A 21788-nucleotide genomic window follows, 5' to 3' on the forward strand; every position below is an offset into this window, starting at 1 on the left:
CCGCTCCTATCACATAACTGGAAGTCAGATAATCCTGACAAGTTATATATAAGTAGGATATCAGCTAAAGAGCAGACAAAGACCACAGTAAAGGTAGAGGCCAGAAAGGTCCTAGCAGTTGATGGAACACAGAAAGATAAAACAAACAAAAAATACTGAGAAGAGATCTGAGGCTTATGAGTTAATGTAGTGGAAACCAAAAAGAAGTTGGTGCAAAGTGCACAGAATCAGGGAGACAGTTTTAAATTTAAAAGGAAGATGTTAAATTTTCATCAATCTTCACTAACAAAGTGTTTTAGATAGCTTTACTGACCAATGCAAAATTATCTTGCTAGCTCCTGTTCAGAGATTGTGAGCTAGACTACTGATATAATATATACAGAGAAGAAAATATTAATTGTTGTGCATTAAGTGTCAATCAGTAGCTGAGCTACTTTTAGGAGTCACTAATGGAAGCTTTTAATGATCAAGCCATTTGTACTGCATAAGAAATGACCTTTGACATTTCTCCTTGTCCAAAAAAACTCAAGTCTTTCTCTCTTTGATTAATGATTCAGGAAAATTTTATTTGCTAAGAATCAAAGCATGTTAATATACCTGGATTTTGTAAATTGCATTCTCTGTGAATATAGAGCATATTCTCATTCTGTTCTACTTTTATTCGTATTTATTTTTTAAGATTTTATTTATTTATTCATGACAGACAGAGTGAGAGAGAGGCAGAGACACAGGCTGAGGGAGAAGCAGGCTCCCTGCAAGGAGCCCGACGTGGGACTTGATCTCGGATTCTGGGATCATGCCCTGGGCCAAAGGCAGATGTTCAACCTCTGAGCAACCCAGGCGTCACCTTTTCTACCTTTATTAATCTTTTTCAACTTTGTATGTCAGAATACATGGCATACATACATTTAGAAAACAATTTCTTAAAAAACTAATGAATTTCCAATTCTCTACCTGAATTCATTGTCAAATATTTTATATATCTTAAAGACCTCCGATGACAAGTTTCCAGAATCCAGCTTTGACTGTAACCGAACTAAAAAAAAAAAAAAAAATTTGTGCCCTTCCTTCTGTTAAGTATCATAAGTCACTCTATTTGAGGTATGGCCAGGGACACTCCCACCTTCTTGCTTTCAGTTGGAGGCCTTCTATTCTGTGGTTCTGTAAAATTTATTAGGATTGGTGCAAAGCTGATAGCTGCTGGCAGAATGATTGATGAAAGACAAAAGCATATTTCTTCGGCTTAAAATTTAACTTCAGTGAGAAATCTATACTTATTCCCACCTGGATTTTTATTTTTAAGGATTATCAAAGAAAATAGTTTCTATATATTTCCATTCCAACCCAGAAAAATCTAAAAATTATAGCAATATCAATGTGATATTTAACAAATTTAGTTTTGTTATGCCAGCAGATTTATTTTCCTTAGATTCTTATAGTAGAAACATGAGCTTATCTTTTGTATAAATAAATTCTCTTTAGACCAAAGGATTCAATAGCAATTTTTAGGAGAATGTAAAAGAAAAATGGTCTGGGTTCCCTTTGCAACTTAAAAATTACATTTAAAGTTAAATCTAAATAACAACATGACATTCAGGCAACAGAATAGCAGCTGCCTCCTGACAAGCATAATTTGCTTTTATGGTTCTGAAATTAATACTGGAACAATAGGGCAGCAGGTAAATATGTATCCCCTATAAAAAGCCATTGGCAAAATGTAAGGTTTTTAAATCCGATTTCTGATGGACCGACTACAGAAATAATTACCTATTGTATAATGTTAAGTTTTCTAATTTTGAGAAAATTTTATGGAGTATAGTACTCATTGTATGTATTATCTTGGTAGGAAAAATACCCCTGAAAAGTAAGTAGTAATGATAAATCCATATGTGACTTTCATTTGATGTACTCTTTAAAGCTATACAGAATTTACATTTCAATTGCTAATGCCCTTCAACCAAAAACCATCAGAAACATACTGGTAATTGAACATATTTGTACTAATTGGCTTATTGCAATGACAAAGACAGCACACTATAGGAGCAGTGGAGAGTCTCAATAAGAGGGTGTTAGGAAAACTTGTTATAGGATGGGAACTTGTGTAAGGTGATACTAGAGATTGTTCAGGTAACTAAGTGGGGCTTTGCTCTGGAATGGATGTTGTCAAGAAGCAGGGATACTAATTTTCTTGTAGAAGTTGAGAAGAATAAAGTGAATCTTATGCTGTGATTGGTAAAGGGGCAGAAGCTAATTATATTAGCCAGGACAGGCAGATCTATGGTCATTTTTATGACTTGTCTGATGTTTAGGTTTTCATTTGTGTTCATATATAATTATACATTGATTATGTGTTTGCCTTGATTTATCAGTGGGAACATGGTAGCTTTCTTTAGTGAAATTGTTAATGTTAAACAAGAAAAAGCTACCACCCAGGTGTGATTGCCAGGCATGGTCTCTTCTAGAAAGATTTGCTTTTTTTCTTCCTCAGGAAAAAAAAAAAAATGCTTTATTGAGAAGACAAACTCTCCAAATTATAGGTTTGGGCAGCTAAAGATATTGTCAAAATAATCATTTAACATTTTTCAGTTATCTGGTACCCTTTTCAAATTCTTTTGCAACAATTTTCTTTTCATGATTTATATAGTATAAATATTTACAAACATTAATTACAAATTTTACTAATGAAGGAGCATTTGCAAGCTATAAAAAGTGTTAACAGCTTTATTGAGGTATAATTGGCATACACTAAATGGTACTTATTTAAATATATCATTATAAGTTTTGACGTATGTATATACTTGTAAAATAATCTCCACAAATAATATAATATGCCCATTATCCCCATAAGTCTAATCAAAATTAAAAAAAATATTTCTTTAACAAGAAATTATTTAGCTAATTACTATTACTATAATATTTCTTCTATCTTCTATTTCTATCATTTCTTAGGTTTATTATGTCCTCAACAAAATGGACTAGAAGGAATATGAAAATCACTGGATAGATTAGTCACCCACATGAGCTGATAGTAGAAATTTACCCAACCAGCCAGAATATAGTGCTCCTCTTAAGCCAAGTTAGGAAAAACTTCATTTTATCTTAGTGGCAAATGTCAAAAATTGTCTGGAGCTGCTACAAGGAGATTAGGATTTTGAATAGTTCACAAAATCACCTGGAATGCTGGAAAACTAGACTCACAAGTTGGTTGGGACCAGGGAGACAGAAAGTGGCCAAGTCCACTGAAAAATATTTTACACAGAAGAAGGGGGATCTGGTGAGAATGTGATGCTATAGCTGTTGCAGCTTGGATGCTGAGCACATCTGGTTCCACGGTCATTGCTTCTGGACACTTTAAAATCCCACTGAAAAATCAGAAGCTGCTGGTCCTGGAGACTCAGTGTTGCTGCTGGCTTAGCCATCAGCCACTACCACCTTGCTTCTCTGCATCAAAGTTCAGAGCAGGTGCAACTGAGTAGCCAAGGCTGATTGTCGTTGTGCTGACTTCCCAGAGGCAATGAGAAAAGTGAGCATCCAAGTTTTCAGCCTTGAGCTTGGGCAGCAAGTTCTGCTTTCCACCCAGACATAAGGTGATTTCTCCCACAATAGAGATGAGGAATGGGGAACAAGTTATGGACAGCAAGTAATAAATGGCGATTTTCCACTGGAGTCCAAAATGAAGTAGTTTACAAATTGATTGCAAATCAGGCATTTTAGAAGGGAAAACAAACAGCAGTCTGCCTTTAGTTTGTTGTTTCTTGACAAATCCTTACTACTCACAGGGGCAGACTAACAACAGTAAACTAGGATTTCAGCCTCTGCAAAAGGACAAAATGAAAACTTAATAATGCACATTTACAAATCTGGTGGGAACACTCAAAGTAGTTGCTAAATAGAATATTTACCTCCTGATAGTCCACAATCTACTCAGGTAAATAGAAACAAGACCAGGGTCTAAATAGTGGCCATGGCAACTTTGTCTCCTATCACTTTGGCATAGTGATAATGTTCTCTACCTACCTGCCCCTATTCCTGGCTCACAAGGACCTTCTGTAGCCCATATATCTCAAGACAACATTTCTGCAACAGCAATATGATTTCTCTACTGTTTCAAAGCTCTATTATAACAACTAGGGAAAGTCTGCATGTCAGAAATAATGGCACATGTATCTTTGCTATGGCTTCATATCCAACTTCAGAAAGAGAGAGGGGGCCTTAATTCTTAAATTCCCCCACTCCATCATGCCTGAAATACACTGTGTTTTTTTTTCTCCTTATGGATTGTCCAATGAATTTGAGCAAGGTTGAACCTGTAAGTAAGATAAACAGTGGGTCCAACTGTGGGCACTTAGGAGGGCAAGACAGTTTTAGGAGTATGCTGAAAGTAACAAAGTATGCCTTATTCTAAAGGAGCCACCAGCATTTGAGATCAGCAGCCTCCACTGCCCCTATTGAATGATACCAGAGTTTTTTTTTTTTTGTTTTTTTTTTTGTTTGTTTTTTATGATAGTCACATAGAGGAGAGAGAGAGAGAGGCAAAGACACAGGCAGAGGGAGAAGCAGGCTCCATGCACCGGGAGCCTGACGTGGGATTCGATCCCTGGTCTCCAGGATCGCGCCCTGGGCCAAAGGCAGGCGCCAAACCGCTGCGCCACCCAGGGATCCCGATACCAGAGTTGACGTCCAACAGATCACCACCTCGACCTTGTGAGGAGTACACTGTTGGTGGACAAAGGCTCTTTTCTTTCTTTTACAAGGAGCAGGAGACAGAATATTCCCTTTCCCCTATTTAAATAGAGGTTGGAAAGAGGTTTGAAGAAAAAAAACACAAAATATTCATAGATATTGGAATATGCTTTGGGTGTAGTTCACAGACCCCTTGAGGACCATTGTGGGATACTTATGAATTCTCAGATCCCAGATCAGGAAGATCTTTATTTATTTTCTTGGATACCTCTGAATACATGTTATTATTTTCTGTCCCAATTTTGCACATATTCTTTCTGGCCTGGATGGTCACCTGACCTAGTGTGGGGCAAAACATAAAAAAAGGAACCCCATGCCTTTTTAAAAAAAATAATTCTAGTATTGTTAACATATAATATTAGTTTCAGGTGTACAATATAGTGATTCAGGAATTCTATATATTACTGAGTGTTCATCAAGATAAGTGTACTCTTAATCCCCATCACTTATTTCATCCATCTTTCCTCCCCTCCCCTCTGGTAACCATCTGGTTTATTTCTATAGTTAGGAATCTGTTTTTTGGTTTGTATATTTTTTTTAATTCTGCATGTGAGTGAGATTGTATGGTATTTGTCTTTCTATGATGACTTAATTCACTGAGCATTTATATTCTTTAGTTACAATCATGTTGTTGCAAGTAGCAAGATTTCATTTTTATGGCTGAGTAATATTCCATCACACACACGCACACACACACACACACACACACACACATACCCCAACACCACATTTCCTTACCCATTTATCTATCAATGGACTTTTGGACCACTTCTATAATTTGGCTATTGTAAATAATGCTGTAATAAACATAGGGGTGTATACATAATTTCAAATTAGTGTTTTTATACTCCTTGGGTAAATAGTTGTGGAATTATTGTATCATACAATAATTCTATTTTTAATTTCTTAAGGAACATCCATACTGTTTTCCACAGTGGCTGTACCAGTTTATATTCCCACCAACAGTGTGAGAGAGTCCCATGACTTTTTCAGAAAACTACTGGAAATTATTCTGTTTTCCTTTAGGTGAAATACTTTGCTGTAGGAATGCTGAAATCGTTGCAGTCATTTTGCTACCTCATTCAAAGAAACTAAAGCTATCAAAGAAGGGGCCTATCAAAGAAGGGGCTTAAAATGTAGCTGGAACTTGGGCACCTGGTGGCTCAGTCAGTAAAGTATCCGACTCTTGATTTCAGCTCAGGTCATGATCTCAGTGTCATGGGATCAAGCCCTGTGTTGAGGTCTGCACTAGGCATGCAACCTGTGTAAGATTCTCTCTTCTTCTCCTTCTGCCCCTCCCTTCTCCCACTTATCCCCCTCTCAAAAAAAGAAAAAAAGATATAGCTAGATCTGGTTTCCTCAGAAATAACATTTTATGTATTTATTTATTTGCCCAGGCTCGGAAATTTTATTTATTTATTTATTTATTTATTTATTTATTTATTTATTTAATTTAATCCCATTTGAGGTTTTTTATTACTTCCGTATTACTTTGGTCTTTTATCATCCAAATGGGGCACTGGGTGGCTCAGTCAGTTAAGTGTATGTCTCAGGTCATGATCTCAGGGTCCTGAGGCAAGCCCAGTGTCAGGCTTTCTGCTCAGTGGGGAGTCTGTTTCTCCCTCTCCCTTCATTCCTGCTGGCCACCCCCCTACCATGCATGCTCTCTTCTCTTTCTCTCTCTCAAATAAATAAATTTTAAGTTAAAGAAAAAGAATCCAAACCCAAGCTAGAATTAAACTGGAAATTTTATATTCTAGGTAACTAATAAGCCTTTTTTTTTTCTTTTTTGAGAGAGAGAAAAAAAGTGTGTAGGAGTTGAGGAGTGGGTCAAAGAATGAAGAGAGAATATTAAGCAGGCTCCAAGCCCAGTGTAGAGCTGAATGCAGCGCTTGATCTCAAGACCCTGAGATCATGACCTGAGCCAAAGCCAAGAGTTGGGCGCTTAACCAATGGAGCCACCCAGGTGTCCCAAAGTCTTTAGGATTGAGATCTCACAGGAAAAGATGCAAAGTAAGAAGAAAAAAAAAATAAAGTAGTAGACAACCAGAGAGGGAAATGAGAAAAATAGTGATAAAAATAGGCTTCAGTGCATCTGGAATATATTTGAATGAGACATGAAAATCAAGAATAGTTCATCAATATGATCCCCAGTGTAGAAAAGCTGAGTATATGAGAAATCAGAAATGAGTCAACTCTTATGACTTTAAGAGATGGAATAACTACCACTATATTAGAATCTCCTTGTTAACTTGTGAATTTGTTAGGATCTCAGTTTAAGTAATGTGTGCTAAGAAGCTTTGACACAAGAAGGGGATCTTTGCTTGGATACTGGCCTATCAAGATAATCTAAGAACAGATAACCAGCTTGGCCTTAGGAACAAACCAGAAGCTGGAACTTATTTGGATTTTGCTGTATCATCTTTACACCTTACTCCCTTCTTCCCTTTCTCTCTACAAAATAGTATCCTCTGCCTCTTTCCTTGTTCCTAATTCCAAATCCTCAGGAAAGGGATTCAAATTGACTCATCTCAGGTCTGAGTCTCCATCTGGACCAATTAACAGATGCCAAGTAGTAAAATCATGCTTTACATACATATCCTGGAAATTTAAGGAGCTGGTATCATGGAACTTTCCTGAAAAGGGGGAGTGAATTCAACCCGAGTGGTGTCCATAACAATTGGAAAAAAACAATGTATTAGAGGAGCCATGGACTGTAATACTATACTGTTGGGAGATATGTCTCTTTCTATACTATGATATTTAATGTGTCTCTTTCTATACTATGATATTTAATGTGCACTCTCACTTCTGCTCTCAATGTGAGCTTCCCTCCCTAGTCAGACAAATGAAGACACACAAAGGTTGTTTTTTTTTTTTTTTTTTTTTTTCTGGTTTAATGTTGGGGTGTAAGCTCAGAGCTGACACTCTGAGCTGGCATGTAAATCTCTATGTAGTTTATTGACAATCACTACAGAGGAGCACAAAGCTCCTTATTCCTAGAAAAAATAAGATGCCATATATTAACATATCTCATTTTTATATAACCCACTTCTCAAAAGCTTAACACTGTGGTTCACTCCATAGCATTTTTATATTAAATTAAGGATACCTTATCAAATATATATCATCTATAACAATAAGGCTTTGAAAAAAGATGGTTTTCTTCATTTTCAGTTGGCTTTTCTTCCTAATCCCAAACCCAACTTCTTGTTGTCTACTCCCACTTACAACTACATAATGGGACTACATAATGGGAACATCTAGTGCATGATCCACATAAGAACCTAAGCTGGAAATTACTCCCACCCCTCCTTTACCAAGGTGAAGTCCTAACTTAGTTGACTGGGTTCCAGCCTTTCACAGGACTTTGCTGCTCATTCCATTGGTCAAAAAGGAAAATGGTACAATTTGCTGCTGAACACAATCTTCACGAACAGTTTTTTCAAGCCCCAGCAATTCTTAATGGTCAAATCATAAACCAGAAAAGAGGAGTTTAAAATAGAAATGCTGACAAGCCCTTAACTACAGCACATTGACTGATGCTGCCATAATGCACTATATTAGATGTACTCCTTAGAGCTTATTGCCAGTAGTGAGTCTATAAATTCCTGAATTAAACCTCAACTGCTCACAGCTTACACTTTTAAATTAAATTTCTTATTTCATACTCTCCTTAGAGAAATCTAAGCTGAAGCAGCTGGTATACATAGGCAAATAAAAATAGGATAAACTAAACTACCTATATCAGGTCTGAAATATATTTCTATCATGTTGCTACTGCAGAAAATGCTGTGTTCAGCTTCCCAAATATGTCTTTGGTCACTTCATACTAAATACTGTGGCCATTCCTAAGAAATATAGAACAGTGGGAAGACCACTGAGCAGTGTCCTGTGAAACTGAAACTAGATTATTTATAAAGTTTGGAAAGTACTTTTTGTTTTAAAAATATTTTTTAAAATTATGATACATTCTGATTTTTCCCACTGTTTACTAGCAATTTTCTCCTATAAATGTACCAGAATCAATTCAACTTTAGCATTCATACAACTCATTGCTGAGAGAGAGACATTTGGAGAATATGACTTTTATTTATTGTGACTTTTATTTTATTTATTTTAATCCTGTTGGTCTTGACAGGTTAATAGATAACCATTGTTTAATCAAATGAAGGTGGTTAGTTCATATTATTGCTTTGGGATTTTGAATGTGATGATTGGAGAGTAGGAACAGCATGATAAATGTTCTTTCTGGAGTCTTTAAACAAAATTTATTGTTTTTGATTTTTATATGTTTTATAACTTCAACTAGAATTTCATCCTGAAACTCATCTACAATTGGACTTCAGAAAAATCAAGAATGAACTGCACAGAAAATCTTCATTAACTTATCCCTATAAATCTCTCAGAAACACATACTTTCTTTCACTTTCATCTGTGGTCTTAAGCAAGTAGTCAACACTCAAAATAAACCATGTTGAACACATCAAGATGCACAGATAAAAGCATAATGCTTGATTATTTCAGAAAAAGGATTTAAATATTTTATGGTCAAGAGGTTTTAGGAAAATAAAAACAAAAATGACTTGCTCAAGTCATGCCAGCATTTTCCATATCAATAAAACGGATAAATTATTTCTAACTTGTCTCAGTTACTTTCAAGTATTATAGGCTTTTAGATGAAAGTCTTCAAATGAAAATGCTTTCAGATAAAAAATATGAAATGGTAATGAAACTAATTGAGTAGGAAATCACCGAATCAGTTAATAACTTTTTTCTTTAAATTTCCTTTTTTATCTGGTACTTGAACTCTAAGATGATTTTTATTAAGTATATTAGGGTAATTTTTTTTGGAATCAGTAATCCTTATGTAGGAACAGATATCCAAATGGATATGTATTACTGAGAAGCAACAGTCTCAGTCAAAGTATGCCAACAAGATCTAAAGCTTGGGCACAAATATTAAATCTATGAGGGCTTAAAGTTAAAATGCCATCCTCAAGGGTGTCCTCTGAACATATCACAGAATTAGGGAAGACATTTTTTCTGAGCTATTCATTCTTTGAATTTAATGGGAACGTTGTAAAGACAGTATAAAATGTATAGCCATTAAGGAAACCTCCATGTGTTGGAATAGTTAGTTCAGTTGCTTGGAATTCTGCAAATTTCCTTTTGCAATTTAAGCTTCTGTCTTCTTTGTTGGAGATAATAGGATTAAACTGGATTCTAAGTAGGTAAATTAAAAACATTATAACATAAACCAATCTGTTTAACATTTCACATCTTCAATGAAGCTTAAGATGTACAGTACAGTGTCAAACTGTATCACCTGTCTTTTTACATATTTTTATCACAGTAATGGATGTATTGTGATAGTTTTGAAATCTACACCCATAGGTTTTTGACTAATAAACCCCTACTGGTATTTGGCCTCAGTTTTGGGAAATCTCTGGAATTTTACCCTTATGAATTTCCTCCTATAGCTAGGAAATGCTCAGATTCCTTAGAAAGACTGAATGCTGAAAACAGTTGTGTTTCTTGCTCCTGCTTTTACTTCCTTTTTTAATTTTAAAATTAATTGCCCAGCAATTATAAATATTCAAACACATATTTACTATATAATTTATTGTGAGGTGATCAATGTTAAATAAAATATTAATTTTCATCATCTGTTTCAATTCATATCATCTTGACCAATTCTTCATTTTTCCTTCCAATTGCATACCTTTGAGGCAAGAAAGAATTTTAACCCCAATAGTTATGGATTTGAACATTCATATGCAGCTCCTATATGCTCATTACATACAGTTGTGCTAATGGTTTTATCACAGCCACCTTCTGAGCAGTTTCTGAAAAACTTCAGGACGATATTCCTTCATCGTCACCTCATAGGCTCTGTTTCAGCTCCAAGAGCCCGGAAACTAGCCCACAGATGCTCCTGCCCAGCCCACTTGGCCAGTGGGGTCTCACACACCCTCCTCCTTTGGTGGCTGTATGGAAAATTCTATTTTCTTGATAAAAGGAAACAGGACTTGGACTTGGTGAAAGGATATACTTTGATCTTTACTATCCTTTTAGTAGAATGCTATCACAATCCTGTTATTCTCTCTCTATAAAAGTGGAAGTACTAATGATATCCCAAAGATGAAAGAAAAAACCTCGTTATACATAGACATTCCTATAGTTTAAGCTTCTTCAGTTTTCTTTTGATACATTCTTCCTAATCCAGCCTGTCTATTCCTCTAGTCCAGAGTTCAGCAAAAATTCTCTGTTAGGACTCAGGTAACAAATTTTATAGATTTCCTGAGCCATGTGGTTTCTGTCACAACTACTCAATTTTGCCACTGTAGTATGACAACAGCCCTTAGGAGTACTTAAAGGAATGAATATAGCTGCTATATTTCCAATGAAATATTCTTTACAAAAACAAGAGACAAAATGTTGCAGTTGGCTGATCCCTGTTCTAGTCATAGCTTTAATCATAATCTCTTGAACTATATCTGTAGCCCTGCCTTGTTCTTCCTCACCTCTATGCCCACGACTGAATACCAATAAACAATAAGCTTGGATGCCAGGTATTACAATATACTCCATATATGTTATCCCATTTGATCCTAGTCCTGAGTTGGTGCCTCTTATTCACTTTCATAGAGCTCCTATCAGCTTGCCCAGTCCTGTTACTAGAAAGTACAAAAATTCATTTCAACACAGATTTATTTATCTCCAAATCTCATGTTTTTATCTCTTCACTAGGTGACCTCCTATATACAGATTGAAGCTCAAATCCTTAGTCTGGCACTCCCTTTACCTCACAGTTTTGTTTGGAACTCATAGGACCCTTCTATTTAATCTGGAATGGCATCTTGGTTAATCTATACAAGTAGCCCATTTAACCGAAATAATTCAAATGTGGAAGGACAAAAACACAACTCCAGAAACCTTCACAGGATATGATTTATTTGACAGAAAAAAAATGTAATGGTGGTTAAAGAAAGCAACAACAATAATAACAACAGGGTCTTGGCATGGCCAGGTTTTCTCATGAAAGCAATTTCTTCCAAATTTCCAAAAAAGTTCCCAGAGTGGGCTATACAACACTAGGGAATACACTCAAAACTTCTGAACTTTACCAACTAAAAGCATATCAATGTAGATCATGTCATATGGTCAGGATGACAGACTGATTCATCTCCGCACAGGCCTTCATTGTATAACCTTTCCACTACTGAGAAGTTATACACCTGCATCTTGCCACTTCCTATCAGCTTCTGCTCCTCCCAGATTTACAAAAACTCATCCTATAACCTTGAGACTGTTAAGCTCTGATCATATCACTCTACTTTTTTTATTATAAAATCACTTCACTTTTTACCAGTCAGAGGAGGACTAACTTTAGAATTTTTGAAAGAGGGCAAAAATTGTGTGATGCCAAGGGCCTCTCGGTGGACAGTCAAAAGAGAAAGTTTGAAAAACATTCATATGTTAGGGATAATCAGCCACGTTCCTTTGCCTTAGCACATTTTTCTGTTTCTCCTAAATGCCTTTATGTGGGAGAAGCCACACATGACTATGACTATCCCCCATAAAGGAGATGTCATTGTAGGCTTTCATGCTTTCTTCTTCCTCGTGGAATGATTGTCATCATCTGCTCCACTCACTATCTCTAAGTATGTAGAGACTCTCTAGTGTTTTTAGGATATGAGTTCCATGAGAATCTTAATTCTCATGTTCACTCCTCTATCAGTTGTGCTAAAACCAGTGTCTCACATATATCATGTGCATAACTATAATTCAGTAAAAATGTATGAAAATAATTTCAAATAATGACAGTGATTACAAATATTAAGTATTAACCATGTTCCAGGGCTCTGTCTAAATATTTTATAAATAATAAGTTATTTAATCCTCTTAGTTATACAGGGTAGGTATTTTAATCCTGATATTAAAAAGGAAAAAGTCTAAAGAGATGAGTTAATTTGCAAACAGCAACTACATGGTAAAGAGAGGATTTGAAGCCTATAACCCACACCAGGTCTGTATCCTGATTAAAATATCTCTGATTTCTTAAACATAGCTCATCATTTCTATATCTTAATTCCCAATGTAGGATTCCCCCAGTATTATAGCAATGATTTCCTATTTATCAATCAGAATTCCTAGTTGCAAATATAAGAAGCCCTACTCTGGTTAATATAAGATGAAAACAAATGATTGAAAAGATAGTATTTCACAAATCACTCAAGGACTAAAAATCCAGACTTGGAAAACTAGGAAGAACTTTAATTGTCCAGGAGAAAGAACTGCAGCCAAAATCATCCAGAAGGAATGGCCAATAAGCTACCATGTTGCCCTGCAGATGCCTTCACAATGGTTGTTATTAGACATAAATATAACCACTGTCATAGCTATCACAGCACCATATGCTGCTTCTGTTCTTGTCTCCAGAATGAATTCTAAGCTCTTGTCACACTTTTTTTTTTGCATCACTAATGCCAGATCCAAAGCCCAGGACAGGAGTATCCAAGCATTTTGGTTATGCCCGTGTTCTGGCTCCCAGCAGCTGGAGGAGAAATTTGGTAGGAGCCTATTTTCTGCTGCCCTAAATGTCCCTTAAAATGGGCAAGATATCTGGAGACCTCCCAGTAAATATGACAAAGAACCACTTTTAGGAGCATATCCTCCACTAATGTTAATCTCCCAGATGGGAAGGTACCAGAGATTTCCAAGCCTCTATCCTATGGAGCCCTCTTTTCCATGTTGCTTACTCTGAGGTACTCAGCCTACTATTCTTTCCTTTTTGCAACTATTTGCTTTCTTCCCCCTTTTGGGATGTCACTCTCCTCCATGGATTAACTGGAGAAAAATATACAAATGTCCTTCCTAGCCACTGAATCATTTTTAAATTCTTTCTTGTAGTTTTGAAGATCCTTAGTCTGAAGAAATGAAGAATAACACGCATAACAAAGTAGGGAATTTAAAATGGATCGAGAAGTCTTATATGGTTACTTGGTATACTTTCCAATCTAGCATACCTAATTTCTTTATCAGATTATATCCAAAAGCCTCGTTGCATGGTGCAAGAAAACAATCAGATGCCTTGTTGTGCTTTGATGGAGAATATATTCCCACTCCTAAATCTAGCATCAGCATCAGCCCCTGCCAGTAGCAATTTCACAGTCTTTCCTTAGGCTAGGTCTTGTCTCCTCATTTGTCACCACATCTTCTTGAATAAAGAATCCTTCTTTGTTTATTCCTACATTTCATCTCTTTGCACTGAATATGAAGATATTTCACTCATGCCTTTTGAGTCTTCTCTACCAGTCCTTGAAGTCCAAGACCCTCTCCCTCCACTCAAACCCCACTGAAAAGAATGTCCTCTTATCTGGGTCCCCTCTGCTTCAGTCCTCCTTCCATTGGTCTGTTATAGCCTCATCACACTGTTGGGAAAACACTTGGTTTTAAACTATAAGTCATATCTTTCTCTTCTTTTTTTTTTTTTTGTTTCTTTATGTCCTTTGTGTTTTCGTTGTCATATGCAATTAGCTTTCAGTGGATATTCTCATTATGTCTAAGGTTTTCAGTCATCCTGGACTAATGGCTGTGTAGCCTATCAAAAGGCTGGCTGCTCTGTTTTCTCCTTAGTGGAATTTCTAGACAGTGCCTTTTAAATTTTTATTTGTTTATTTCTTTATTTGACAGAGAGAGAGAGAGATCACAATCAGGGGGAGTTGCAGGGGAGAGAGAGAAGCAGGCCCCCACAGAGCAGGGAGCCTGATATGGGGCTTCATCTCAGGATGCTGGGATCATCACATGAGTGGAAGGCAGACACCTAACCAACTAAGCCACCCTGGAACCCCTGAGACAGTGCCTTTTTAAATTCAGAGATCTTCATTTTCTATGTACCTAACATCCAGTTTCCATTTCCTGTTAAAATTATTTTAGCTCACAGTCAATATTGGGGGCTGAAATAATTAGTATACCATGTGAGAAAGAGCCCTCCCTAGTTCATTCACTACGTTGATCTATATCCCAGCATTCTCCAAAATGACTCTTATTTAGATGTGTCATTTGCCTACTGTAACCTATGCCTCAATTTTGTTTTGTTTTTTTAAGTTGCTATTTTAGGTAGCCAAAATAAAGTTCATGAAGATCCATATATGCACTTTTCACCAGTAGGAGAAAGAGGGTCAATTCAGAGTAGCCTTCCCTATCACCTACCAAGCACTTTGCTGTTCCAAATTACATGTGCTCAGGAAATACTTAATTTGAACTGAAGCAACAGAATGAGGCTCTGGTTTAGTTACACGCCAAATCTACATAAAAGAGTTTTATTTTAAGATGGTTCTGGCCCAATCTTACATGCTACTGGTCTAAAAAATATTCAGAGAATAATGATTGGCTCTAGTAATTGAGAAAGACTTTTCTACTCCTTAGATATATAGTAACATTGTATATTTTAATTAAAGGAATAAATACATAAATCACTTTTTAAAAATCCAAATATAGTTTAATTATATCATTTAATGTATTATTATAAATGTATATATATTTAATTTTTATTTATTTATGATAGTCACACAGAGAGAGAGAGAGAGGCAGAGACACAGGCAGAGGGAGAAACAGGCTCCAAGCAGGGAGCACGACGTGGGATTCGATCCCGGGTCTCCAGGTTTGCTCCCTGGGCCAAAGGCAGGTGCTAAACCGCAGCGCCACCCAGGGATCCCCTAAATATATATTTATTATATAAATTACTATTATTTTATATTTAATTATGTTACTCTCTTTAACTAGGAATTGTACTCTGTACAAATGAATGAATGCTTTAAGAAAATTGTTCTCAGTGGTCTAGCTTACCACTACATGACAAATATGAGTATCCCTCCAACCCCTGCAAGCTGAAATGAACCTCTAGGATAAAATATATTCAGAAGTGCTTTTCTCTCATATTCATGCTGGTAATTCTTTATCATACATTCAGTTGAAGTAGATACAGAGCCACCTTGGAGTGTAACCAGCAAAACAAAGATACATTTAACTGAAATCAATAAAGAAAAAAGTAAAATGAGAAAAATAGGTCACCCATGTTGTTTCATAATTATACTATGGATTTTCTTTCCAATAAATTACCCTACCAACACATCTAGCATAAATGTAAATTCTCAATGGAGGACTTTGCAGAAGATCAGTGATGACATTAATATATAGTTCAGCTGAGATACATTATGCTAAAACAGGAATCCGGTTCCAAAAGGTTAGAAATCTAATCAATAACTTGCTGAAAGAAAATTTATTAGAGAAGATCTGCAATAATTTTATACAGAAATAAAGGAGGCAAATATTAAACAAGGCAGCTAAAATTAATGTTTGATTTCTGCTCTGTGAAAGCATTAAACTAGGATTAGTGAAACTCTTCTGTTGTCTAAATTCTCACTTCTATTTTCCAAAACAAGTTAAGTCAACCCAGAGCAATAGAGTGATTAAGCAGTTATGTGGTATATATAAGTTGCATATACAACAATAAAGAAAATACAATCCACAAAGTTGAATTACACAGATTTTCTTCTTTTCCCTACTCAAAACATTACCCAGTGACTCCCTCAAGCAGGAGAAAAAAATATGAGGAAATACTACAGAATTTCCAGGCTCAATTCTCCTCATTCTCTGAATTTTCAGGGCATAGTTCTCCTTCAGTTTCACTTACCTAGAATTTTAGGACCTCAGACTTTGACAGAGCCTGAGGCATAAATCCACATACAGAAACCCAAACAGATGTTACAGATCTTTATCCTTCCACAGCAGTCAATAAAAGGAAGGGTATAGAAACTAAGAAAGTTCAAACATTCGGTCCCCCAACTGAATTCATACATTCTGAAAAACTTGAAATAATACCATTTGCATGGAATGTTATTTTCTCTTACAGACAGCCTGTGTATGTCCTTGAATCCAAAATAAATTGTTTTTTAAAGAACATCTGGTTGAATTTTTTTAAATGCATCAAACCTTATTTTTCTAGTAGAGTGTTAATCACAAATGGTAAAATGTCTATTCATTAATACCTCTGTATTTATTCTTACAATAATGATAGTTAATATTAACTTGGAGGGGATGCCTGGATGGCTCAGCAGTTGAGCATCTGCCTTCAGCTCAGGGCGTGATCCCCGTCCAGGGATCAAGTCCCACATCGGGCTCCCTGCGAGGAGCCTGCTTCTCCCTCTGTCTATCTCTCTGCCTCTCTCTGTGTGTCTCAAACAAACAAACAAACAAACAATAAATAAATAAAATATTTTAAAAAATAATGACTATGAGACCCAGAGAATTCCGTTTATTACACAAAGAAGAGTCATATTTTTGTTATCCATTTACACTTGTATTTTTCATTGAGTTCTAATCCTTTGGAAATTTCTAGTTTCATACCTGGGTGATGTACTGACTCTCTTGACCAGAATATTGGACTTTTATAAACTCCATTCCCTTAACTTTTCAGACAGCAATGTGTTTGCTTTTACAACTTGCTGCCTAATATAGCTATAGAAAGTGTTGAATCTCCGGTCTCAGTTTTGTGTCTCACAGATTTATGCTACACTTGCCTCATTGATGAGAAAAATAAAACAAATGAAATGCAGGCTCCAAAGCAGCTGGAGCTTGCGGTACTCATTTTCAGTCGAGAGCTGATAATTAGGCTGCACCCATTCAAGCACATAACCAAAGGTAAAGGTTCCACCACAGATAAAACTATTCTGGAGCAATTTCATTTCTAATTATGAGTCCTGATAGAATATGCTTGTACCTAATCTATAGTTGAATGTAATCTCCTAGGAAATGAGGGAACCAAGATATTAAAATCACATTTTCGCATTAGAAGTGAGGAATAATTTCTAGTTGAAAATGTGTTTTGTAAATATGAATGAGCTATTTGCACACACACAAAAAATCTATGGGTGGAAAGTAACTATGTTTTCCAAGATCCTGGCTGAGAAAGAAGGATGATATACACTGATACACATGAAGCTGTAGATATGGAGACAGAGGTAGATGTGACAGAGATGGATGTAGGAACAGAGACAGAAATAGAGACAAAGCTGGTGATAAAGCAACTATCTATATTTAAAGATTTCTGAATACTTTTGCGTAGTCTGGCCTAAATCTCCTAGTTAGTTGTTAAATGAAGATAACTTAAGTACTTTGGCAGCATCATTAAATTTATCAGGTTACTAAACTAATGAATTTAATGTCATGAATTAATTCATTGTTTTAAAAATGATCAAGTTAGGGGCCCCTGGGTGACTCAGCAGTTGAGCATCTGCCTTCAGCTCAGGGCGTGATCTGAGTCCTTGGATCAAGCCTTGCATCAGGCTCCCTGCTCAACGGGGAACTGCTTTCCACTTTCCATCTGTTACTTGCTCTCTCTCTCCCTCTCTCTCTATCTCTCTCTCTCTCTTTCAACTAACTAAATCTTAAAAAATAAAAATGATGTAAGAAGCTCATATACTTAGTCAAAACTGGCTTAGTCCATTTACCACTGGAATAGCTTATAGTACAACAAACTCATCTTAATCTACATTTTATATATACATACACTAAATTATTAATGTATATATATTATACATTAAATATGTATCTAATGTCTTGGATGCTGGATAGGACTAACATTCTACCGTCTTTAGATGTTTTCCTTGGTTCATGAATCTTCTCTGTCTTTTTGTGTGCATGTAACACAATCCCAAGGAAACCAAATAAGTGGAATTTAAAATGCATAACGTTGACTCTAATCTGACACACAGAATGGTTAGCTTTTAAATCCAGTGTCAGAATCCTAATGTGGTAAGAATTTGGTTCTGGGTCTCCTGAGTACAGGCCTCTCCACTCAGACGCTTAACATAATATTATCTGTTTCCTAAGAAATGGATTTGCAGTTTCACTTATTAAATGTACTTATTCAATAAATGTATTCAAACTGCCTCATATTCATCTATTTTAGGTTCTTGTATTCTTTTAAATAAATTGAGTCTATAATTATTAGACAAATATCCTACTGATCACTGCGAGTTAATATATGAAATATCAACCAAATTCATTTGTGAGGGCTTTAAGATGTATCAATATGCTGAATCAATGTGATTGAATTGTGTTCAACTTACAAGAGCTGCATCTTGTAAGAAGTAGTTGAATCTCCAAAGAAAATCTTTGTTGCCTGACTTGAAAAAGGTCACTACAACATTTTCCAAATTCTTGAGATTCAGAGAAAAAACATTTCTGTGAGTTGCTCTGGGAAAGAAAAAAGTTCAATGTGTAAATATATTCCACAGATCTCAGGGCTTATTTCCTTTCCTTTATTTCGAGAATCAAAATGTGCATTAGAATATTAAAAACTCTCAGAAATCCCTGTTCAAGAGAAGGCTGTTTATAATTTTGAACTTTTGTTTAACTCAGCATTTCTTAAAAGCTTTTTTGACTATGGATCCAAAGAAATACTTTTATTGTAACATATTTTAACACTCAACAAAACTATCTGCAGAACACACCTTGAAAATGCTGGCTTATTGAAGTATATTGTTTTTACTATACACAAGATTATTACTTAATTATAACTGCTTAATGCTTAAATCAAAGTTCAAATCATACCATCTCAGACTCTAATCTGTAATCTGAGATTCATGAGCATTATGGATTCAGTAAACTGTTGAAAGTTGCATGTAAAAATTTGCGTATATATTCATATTTTTTAGAGAGGAAATTCAATTTTTTTAGAGAGAGAGAGAAAATACCTTTTATTGAATTATTAAGAGTCCATGGTCTAAATATTAAATATCCTTAATCTAATAATACTAAAAATCTGTTTCAAAAGTAAGAATTTAAAAAATGCATTGATAAATACTTTAAATACAGATAAGAGGAAATAATGGTATATATAGTCAGGTCAGTGCCTTGAATAGGTGATAATATGAACAGAAAGTAAGTTTCACATGTATCAGTTATGCAGATGTATTCTGGAAAACAGCAGCAGCTACACCTGCTTCCCAGCTTCTGATATCACCTCTGTTCATACTTCAAAAGAACCTTGATGTCTTTATTGAATCAGTCTTGTTTTCCTGCTGTGGCTAATTCTCTTCTACCATGTTACATGGAGAAATACACTTTCTATGTTTATCACTGCAATGTTCAAGAAGTGAACTGAGGACTACTCCTGCCAGTTGATAAAATGGATGACAGTTGATGATGAAAGGTCAATGAGAAAAGGTAGTTACGGGGGTAAGAAGTGTGAATATCTCTAGTGTTTTACTTTTTCTCATGTAAATTAATAAAAACATTAAATACCTGAGGAAGTTATAATCTAAAAATGAAAACGGGGTCTCTAGAGTTCTCCATCTCACATTCTAGTTTTAAGATATCCTGTTTAAAGGGGAGAGAGAAAGACCCATGGCATTTTGTTTTCTTCTTTTACATAAGCTTAATATAAAAGCCAGGAATTGTTATCATGGCTTAGTTTTCCTTGGTTAGATTATGAAAGGAGAAATACCAATAAGTAGCATAACCTTTGATTTAAGTTTTTATTTTTTTTCAAGTTTTTATTTAAATTCCAGTTAGTTAACATACAGTGTAGTATTAGTTTCAGGTGTTGGATCTAGTGATTCCACAACTCCGGGTGCTCATCACAAGTACCCCCTTTAATCCCCATCACCTATTTCACCCACCCACCCCACCCACCTGCCCCCTGGTAACCATCACTTTGTTCTCTATAGTTAAGAGTATGTTTCTTGGTTTGCCTTTCTCTCTTTTTTCCCCTCTGATCATTTGTTTTGTTTCTTAAGCTCCAAAGATGAGTGAAATCATATAGTATTTGTCTTTCTCTGACTGACGTCTTTCACTTAGCTTTATACTCTCTAGATCCATCTATGTTGTTGCAAATGACAAGATTTCGTTCTTGTTTATGGCTTAGTAAAATACCAAAATCTTCTTTATCCACTCATCAGTTGAGAGACACTTGAGCTGCTTTGGTACCTTCACTATTATAAATAATGGTTCTATAAACATAAGGGTGCATGTATCCTTTGAATTAATCTTTTTTTTTAAGATTTTACTTATTTATTCATGAGAGACACAGAGAGAGAGAGGCAGAGACACAGGAAGAGAGGGAAGCAGGCTCCATGCATGGATCCCGATGTGGGACTCCTTCCTGGGACTCCAGGATCATGCCCTGGTCCAAAGGCAGGTACTAAACCGCTGAGCTACCCAGGGATCCCCTGAATTAATCTTTTTGCATTCTTTGGGTAATACCCAGTAGTATAATTACTGGATCATAGGGTAGTTCTATTCTTAACTTTTGAGGAAACACCATTCTGTTTTCCACAGTGACTGCACCAGTTTTTATTTCCTACTAACAGTGCAGGAAGGTTCCTTTTTCTTCACATTTTGTCAACATTTTTTGTTTCTTGTTTTTAATTTTAGCCATTCTGACAGGTATGAGGTGATATCTCATTGTAGTTCTCACTTGTACTTCCCTGATGATGAATGATGTTGAACATCTTTTCATGTGTCTGTTTGCCATCTGTATATCCTCTTTGGTGCAATGCCTTTTCATATCTCTGCCCATTTATTTAATTGAGTGATTTGTTTTTTGGATGTTGAGTTTGGTAAGTTCTCTATAGATTTTGGATACTAACCCTTTATCAAATATGTCATATACAAATATTATCTCCCATTAAGTAGGTTGTCCTTTAGTTTTCTTGATGGTTTCCTTTACTGTGCAGAAGGGTCTTTTTTTTTTTTTTTATGAAGTCCCAATAGCTTATTTTTGCTTCCGTTTCCGTTGCCTCAAGTCACTTTTGATTTTATAGTTTTAGGCATGAAATACTTCCTTTATTTATTTATTTTTTTACAGAAGTCAAGGACAAGTTAACTGTCAAAGAGTAAATGATATATTTAAGAGGTATATTTAGTTATTTGGTTTATTTCAAATTTGAAATGTTTTTTTTTCTCTTTGGTCAGAAAGCATCCAAGTACCTTTTAAGGCATAAGGGTTAGGTGGTTGGTTATATTAGAACAAA

The sequence above is a fragment of the Canis lupus genome, chromosome 12 (genome assembly GCF_003254725.2).
Source record: "Canis lupus dingo isolate Sandy chromosome 12, ASM325472v2, whole genome shotgun sequence".
In the NCBI taxonomy this organism is placed as follows: domain Eukaryota; kingdom Metazoa; phylum Chordata; class Mammalia; order Carnivora; family Canidae; genus Canis; species Canis lupus.